The following is an 8,389-nucleotide window of genomic DNA, read 5'->3' on the forward strand; positions in this document are numbered from 1 at the left end:
AAGTCTTACCTAAAACACACCTGACTGCCCATTTTTCACTTCATCGGGATCCTTGCCTGCCTGCTAATAGCACCTTTGAATCTCCTACAAAGAAGGACTTGGACTGATTACAATTGTTACAAGATATTAACAAACCACCTTGGTTGCTTCCAACTTCCACCTCCTGTCTGACAGAATCTCTAGCCTTGCTCCAGTAGTGAAAATCTTTGTGCCACTAATGTGTTTTATCAGTACTCATTCCTTGTTTACGTTAATTTCTGTAAAACTGCTGTTAGTTACTGGAATCTGCTCTTTGAGTACATGACAGAATGATTTGGCCAACATCTGGACTCAGCAGAGTCAGTTGGTGTACAACCAGCTGTTTCCCAATCAAGAAGTGCTGCTTGGTCATCATGTACAAGTTGTCTGTTCTCTTGTTGAACAGTTACAAGTCACACATTGACGACTAAAATAAATGAACAGTGTGATCCAAGTCATCAATCCAAGTTGCCTCAAACTTCTGCTACTGAATCATGAGTTCAGCCCCCTGAACCTGGCGTAGCTGCTTTGCCACTATCTTCAATGCATGGTAAACAAAACTTCTCCACAACTGAGTCTTTTGGAGGTGAGCTGAGTTGGTGTGGAAGTTTCCTTTTATAGTGATCACTATTTTCACTATAGTGGTTCACTTCATGTTTAACGTAATGACTACTCCAAAATCTCCCATGCTGTAGGGTCGCTTAAGCATCGGGCACTTCAGAGGGAAAAACACTATTTAATCCCGTTTATTTCTAGTTACTAATGCTAGAGAGTTGTCCACATGTGAAAAGTTTGTGGAAGAACTAACAAGAGTATTTGACACCCCTTTGCAAAGATAAAAAGTAGATGACTGTTTGTCAAGGCAATAAATCTGAGTCAACTCAATTGAGTTTTGCGTCTTTTGCAGTTGAGAGGCTTCAAAAGCGATAAGATGGACTTTCTATGATTCTTTAATTAATTAACTAACTTAAAAATGAACTAGCCTCAATCAATGAGCCAGCATCTTTTGAAGAGTTAGTGGCCCTAGCTGTTAGAATAAGCAACCTGCTCAAAGAACAAGTCTGTGAGAAAAACTTAAAATCCTTTAAAGCCTTCCCCCAAGTGAAGTTTATTTCTGGTCTTGGCCACTCTTTCTTTCCCACCTTCCGGTTCCAGCACTGGAACTTTGACCCACCTGAACATCTGGAGGAGCTGATGCAGCTCTTCTTGGTGAATTTTTATACTGGAGAAATAGCAGCGCAAGATCATGGCCAGATATTTCATTTGCTGTGGTAAGCCTGGTCATTATAAACATAACCTAAGAAATAAGAAGCCTTAATTAAGAAGACCACATTTTTGGGAATTAGTGATTCCTATGTGGAGCTTTCCAAGGCACTGGAGAGGCTCACTGTGGGATAAGCTCCAGTTCCCCCATGAGCCTGAAGTGGGTAAGCAGAAGAAAAGGGATGGATGGTTGAAGGTAGAGTAATGCCCCTAATTGATAAATTAATCTGTTTTTGAGGGCATGGAGTTACTTAGGTCATTATAAGAAAACAACGAAAATAATACCATCTCAGCCACTGTCTTTTTCTTCTCATCCATGTTATGTGTTCAGGGTGCAGATATAAATAAAACTGGTTGCAGTACTTCAGCATCTTGCTAGCACCACAGAAGAAAAGCAAGAATAAATGACATAAAGTTTTATTAGCAGATAATTTTCAAATGTAAATTTTCAAGTGCCTCAAAATATCACCAAACACTCAAACTGTTTCTCATGAGTTTCTCACAAAATGTGTCTGCTAGCCAAACTCAATGCTGTATTTCCCTGGGAGAAAGAAGAAAGTATGATATGTAACACTAATAGATATGGGGAAAGATGTAAGAAAGACAGGTCAATACAGGGGGATGAAAGATTATTTTCAAAAGTAAGGACAGTTTAAATGTGACATCTGAGAAACTGAACATTTAAAGTTGCAGCATGTAAAGCTGTAATCTCTAGATATCAGTAGATTGCAGTCTTGTGAAGTCTGACATTTTATTGTGAAAGTTGCAAGTGGTATTGAAAAAAAGATACTCTGTCAGAAGAAGAGAAAGGGGGGAGAGTGAAAAGGTATCTTTCAAATGAAGGAATAGTTTTTGGTCTCATTGGCACATAGTTCATCTGGGCCCAATAATTTGCTTGATGCTGTGAACAGAACTGAGAGACAGTTTTTAGATTTCTCATGTATTTTCTATTAGTGAGGTGTCGGTCGCGAACGAAATGGCTCTTAGAGCCGAATCCTTATCGCGAGCCGTGTTTTTTTTTTTTTCCTTCTCTCACCCTCTCGCGCTCTCTCTCTCTCTCGCACTTTTTTTTCCGCTTCACTCTGCACTCGAGCCCTGTGCTTTGCGCTGGGCAGAGGGGGTGGGGGTGGGGGGGGGGGGGTATTTACACTCGCAGGAGCACAGGAACAGAGCAGGAGGGAGAGAGAGAGAGAAAGAGAGCCAGGGACAACAAGGTCACATTAGAAAGGTATAGTAATCATCCACAACTATTTTCAGTTGCAGATGATAAAGGATTCAGAAAGTTTATTCATGCAGGCCCATATGACAGAGAATGTGCACCTTCTATTTGTTTTCATATTTTAATTTATATTTAATTGTGTTGTGGTTTGCAGTGTTTTGTGTTGTTTCATTTTAAATTTGTTTAAAAGGAAAAAGCTGAAAATTTAAATAGTTAAAAGTTGAACTGTGACTAGTTGGTTTTTGTATTATATGATTTATTTATTACATTTGAAATAAAAAAGTGAATAAATAAAAGTATATTTACGATGGCCCCTAGAGACAAAGCACGTACAAACTCCAAAACACGTAAAAACTCCAAAACACATAAAAACTCAGACGCACGTAAAAACTCCAAAACACGTACAAAACACAACAGAAGTGCACCAGGATGCTAGGCCCAGTGTTGAGCTTTTGTTCATAGAGGCTACACAAGCCAGCAAGTACCAACGACCAGATTTGGTGTGTGGTAGTAACAGGTAAATGAACTTTTTTTTAAAATTATTTGAATATATATGAGTGCTTGTGTATAAATACACAAACAATACACACATGCACACATTTCAGTTGTGTAATTTAAGTGATCTAGGTAGCTCTGTTTTGACGTTCAGTTAACGCTAGAAATGTGTTTTGGAGTTTGTACATGCTTTGGAGTTTGGACGTGCTTTGTCTCTAGGGGCCACCACATATATTTATATATAAACATATATAAATAAAACCACTTTTTTTTTACATTGGTAATTCCTTTTGTGCATAATTTTATATTATTGTTAATAATAAATTAATTAAAGTAACAAAACAACCTGAAGAGCCGGTTCAGTAAAAAGAGCGGGAATTCTCATCACTATTTTCTATATTTTGAGTAGAGATTGTGTAAGCTAGCAATAATGCTAGCACAGCACATTTGTGAAGCCTAACATGTGGTTATCATTCTGTAGTTGAGTTAATCCTGTGAACTAGAAGAAAGACACTATTCTTAGTGTGTTTTTCACAAAATTAAGTATATTTCAGTTAAAGCTGCATTTCCTATGTAACTGTATCCTGATGATTTTCTGTAAGGCCAATTGTTCACTAACAATGTTTGCCCATTACACGATCAGCTGAGTACATTTCCCAATAACCCTTAATCAAAGGTTGTTTTTAACTGATTAGTTAATCAAAATAGCATTGAAAAGTGAATGTTATTGTTAATGTAAACTCCTATTAATATTCAGAGAAACTATTTCATTAGTAAAAGGAAACTTAGCTGAATTAACATATCATCAGCATGGCACAAGTCTTATGGTGTAATCAGAGTGTGTTTGCTGAACCAAAAACTCTTGTATTTGCACATCAATAAATCTTTTGTGTTCTATAATTGAAATTTAGATCATCATTCATCATTTAAAAAAAAATCAATCCTATACATGACACTTTAAAGAAATAATTTATCATCTTTTCAGTAAGGAATTATACAAAATATCCCGATTGCTTCTAAAGATGTTCCATACACATTCATATACTTGAAATTGTGCATAAACCAGCACAGTGAAAACCCTTTAAATCTTTTTTCATTGATAATAATGAGCCAACATTTGAGCCTGTTAGCCTTTTTGACCTAAGCATAAATAGAGCAGAAAATGGGGAAAAAGAGGACTGGAGTGAAACTGTAATATCACAGTAACTCCCACCTCCCCCAGGCTGAGCCACATGGTCTCTGCTTAATAGCCCCCCATATTTTTTTTGACAGCTGGGAGTGACACAGAGATACAAGGCCAACTTAACCCACTTTAACCATACAATATATAATATAATGATAATTGTTCTGACCCTAGACAATTCCTCTCACCAAATTATAGAAACTGCAGCACTGAGCTTGGTCATTTTTCCTTATTAACCTACAGATATCAAAAACATTAATTTTACATTGTACCCCACAATGAAAGCGAGAGGCTACTTTGTATAGCAACAATTCAGCAGATCCTGAACCTTTCTCTTGGTAAGCTCACCTGTTTTTGTCACTTTTAGCTGTTGTTAGACACTTTTAGCTTCTGTGAGTGATTGCTAGTGAAACTGTCTTTGGATATATGGATCTAATGTTGTGTTGATTTAGACACTTAAGAAAAAAGTCTTGTATGATGTGAAAATGTAATCAAAATGAGGGAAAGTATAATTTTTAAGACGATCAAACCCAACATTAGCTGACATAATGTTAGCTCATAATAAGCTTCAGTTATTTAGCCACCTCGTTGTCAGATGTCTAAAGATGTGAGGGTCACACATCTAATCTGCTGACAATGATTAATTGTGACAATGTTTTGAGAAAACACACATGTTTGCACATGTTTTCTTGTGTTAGAGATGATTTTCAATTAGATTCCTTTGCTTAATCTTGGAATGGGAGAGGGATAAGGTACAAACTTTCATTGCTTTCAGTTCATTGCTGTTCTAACAATGAATTTGAAATGAAATTAGTGAAATTAGACTGAAGAACATCCAAGGCAATCTCACCTAATTTCTAATGAACCTGACAGTAATTTTACCAGAACATAACCTAAATTCTAAGAGGCTGAAACAAGACTTAACTTTCGGAATTCGGTTTTTCTTGGTAAAGGTTTTCAAGGCAAACAGAGAGAGCTGCAAAAGATGCTCAGATAGAGATAAGTCAGGAAAAGCTACTGTATGGTTGTTGTTTTTTTGTTTTTGTTTTAAAAGCATATTCATTGAAAATATTTGGGATTATAGCAATACTTTTGACTAAAGCAGCTAATTAAACTACAAGATCATCAGTCCTGATTGATCTGATAATTATCACTACTGTTACAAATGCAGTCACTGCTTCCATTTCTAAGAGTTTTGTATTACTTGTTATAATATTTGTAGATATGATGGCTAATATTGATTTGAAAGTTTCTTATTGCTACCCGTTGACCCACTGTTATTTGAAGGCTGCCACACAAGAACTATTAAGCTATGCATGTAATCCAATTTTCATTTGAAGAAAATGAGCTTGCCCTTTGAGCCTTCATAATTCTCAATAAAAATAAGAACAAAGGTGCATAATAAACAAAAAGAATGGCAAAAAACACACACTGTGGTTTTGATGTTGATTATCAATAGAATTCTTTTTCCAGATTTGCACAAGGTTGAAATTACAAGTAATCACAAATAATGAAAATAGATAAAGGTTCACAGGTTGTACTAGAACGAGACTGTTGTATTAAAAAGCAGCATGAGTCCTGGAAAAGAAAAGCACATCATTTGTCAGTTCTAACGTTTACTTATTCAGACAGTAAAAAAATAAAATAAAATCTAGCCTCTACCAGATTTTAAATAGTAAATCCAACTTGATATGAACAACATCTGATGGAAACAGAAACAGTATGTGGAAAACTTAGTGCACCTCATGATTTAATAGCTTGGTTTTCTGTAGAACTTCCTTTGGCATCAATAACTAGAATTAACAACTTTCTCTATGACATTAGTCTCGCACATCATTGGGGAATTTTGGCTGACTCTTCTTTACAATATTGCTTGATTTCATTGGGTTTGTAACTGTTTCTGTTACAATCCAACCACAGCATTTTGATGGGATGAGGTGTGGACTATTACTGGGCCATTGTCCCAACTTGATTCTTTTTCTTTTCAGGCTTTCTGTTGTAGATTTGCTGCTGTGCTTGAGATCATTGCACTGTAGCATGATCCACTTTTGGACAAGCTTAAACTGTTGCATAGATGGCCTTTCATTTGACACTAGTACCCTTTGATATACAGGGGCAGTCAACTCAATGACTGCAAGCTGCCCGGGTCCTGTGGCTGCAAAACCAGCCCAAATCATCACCCCTCCTTTACAGTTGATACAGTGTGTGGTGTTTTTTTTTATATGCTGTATTTGCTTTTCACCAAACATGGTGTAACCCAGTGTTAAAAACAGGATTAAAAGTATAAATATTCATACTCGTAACAATGGGAATAAATATTGATAAAAACAAAGTTAACTATAATAAATACTGATAAAGCATGTAAACATAAGTTTAATTAATATGTACATATGTATATGTAATATATAAATGGTGTGGGGGCAGGACTTAGTCCTGTAGAGTGTTTGGTTAGATCCACTGAGCAACCAATCATTGGCCGGTCTGACCCTCCCCCAGTCTGTGCGCTGCTCAGACACCTGTGTGTGCGCCTTCGTGTGCCAGTCAGATACGCCAGAGACACAGACGGTGAAAGATCAGTTTACCCGTGCAGCGAAGAAGCTAGCTGGATAGTGAAAATCCTTTTTTCGGCGAGAATAATAAGGGTGATACTGTATTCCATTACTGTATTACTGTATTCCGTGAGCCAGCGTGAGCACTGTGAAGCCCCGTGCAGCATTTGTTGCTTCACATGGTAAGTCCCAGGCAGCGCATGTGCGCTAGCATAGCATGCTACTCGCCGCTAGCTCCGATGCTAACTTCCGTTAGCCATTTTGCAATGAAAGTGCCTTTTCCGAGGCTAAAGCAACTAGCACTGAGTCTGCTGCACTTTATACGAGATGTTCTTTAAAGGTTTATGTCACATTACTGTGGTATTGACGTATAATGTATGGTTTTGTGCGAAGTTGTTATGTTAGCACATGTTCACTTTTCTCATGGTGCTAATTATAGTTCTGCACACTAAGTATTAGCAACGTGAAACTAAGTGCCTTCACTTGCACTTTACCTAGCTGAAACTTGATAAATCTCAAGCCAATGTGTATTTTTAATGCACTGCTGAGCTATTTTGTATTATTTTAAATGTGTGTTTCCTATGCACTTTCTCCCTTTTGAAATGAGAATAATTTGTTGTACAACATGGAATATTTTGAAAGAAATTTAGAAACACTACAAGCAACCAGTAGTAATAATAAGTTATAGATATGATAGCTTAAATGTTGAACTACTGTGTTCTGGCCTGGTCCCCAGGTCAGGTTTTTTCCCTTTGCTTATTTGGATTGGATTGGTTTTGAGGACCTGAGAAGAATCGAGGATCCCTTTTCCAGTACTGGATGGCGAGCCCAGCCCAAAGAGCCGGATGAACTGGTAGATTGTAACCCGACTGGTTACAAACACACTGAGTGACTAGTGAACATTGAAAGACTGAAATTGACTTTGAAAAAGACACAAAAGACAATATATCCTTGGGTCGACTATTTGTGGGGTTTATTTTATTTTGTTTTCAAGAAGCGCGCTCTACTTTTGTTAAATGTGTACAACCTGCTAAACTTTAATAATTGCTAATAAATGCAATTGTGTTTTCTACACCTACTGTGTACAAGTCCTCTGTTGTCATACACCCTTGGCTCCTACGACTCTAGAACCTGTCTGATCTGGTCCATATTTCCCTTCTGTCCTCGTACTGTGGTTAAAGGTAACTATACTGCCAGTACTACAGGCAAAGAAGGCAAGAAGTAGCACTAACAGGTCTTACATGCCCACTACTAGTATTGCACCACCAGTGTTATAATGGCACTGTGTATTATTCCAGATATTGCCACTTTGGTTTCATCTGTCCAAAGCACAGAGGCAGTTCTGTTTAGAGAGAATAGGCTTTCTCATGGCGATGTTTCCAAACAAGCTATACTTGTTCAGTCTTTTTCTAATTATGGTAAATGGTAGATGGCCTGTATTTATATAGTGCTTTACTAGTCCCTAAGGACCCCAAAGCGCTTTACATATCCAGTCATCCACCCATTCACACACACATTCACACACTGGTGATGGCAAGCTACATTGTAGCCACAGCCACCCTGGGGCGCACTGACAGAGGCGAGGCATGGCCTCGCCTCTGTCAGTACACTGGCATGATCTTTAATGTGCAAGCTGAGGCCTGCGCAGCAACAATTACTTCT

The 8,389-nt window shown here is 37.6% G+C and overlaps 1 long non-coding RNA gene across 1 annotated transcript; it reads left to right on the plus strand.

Moving 5' to 3' along the window:
- Nucleotides 1–2,426: 2,426 nt before the first annotated feature.
- Nucleotides 2,427–7,649, plus strand: LOC146495047 (uncharacterized). The gene is made up of 2 exons (XR_014871401.1): nucleotides 2,427–6,909; nucleotides 7,464–7,649. It is a non-coding gene; the product is annotated as an uncharacterized LOC146495047 (long non-coding RNA).
- Nucleotides 7,650–8,389: the final 740 nt, after the last annotated feature.

The sequence above is a fragment of the Neolamprologus multifasciatus genome, chromosome 20 (assembly GCF_963576455.1).
Source record: "Neolamprologus multifasciatus chromosome 20, fNeoMul1.2, whole genome shotgun sequence".
NCBI classification, from domain to species: Eukaryota; Metazoa; Chordata; class Actinopteri; order Cichliformes; family Cichlidae; genus Neolamprologus; species Neolamprologus multifasciatus.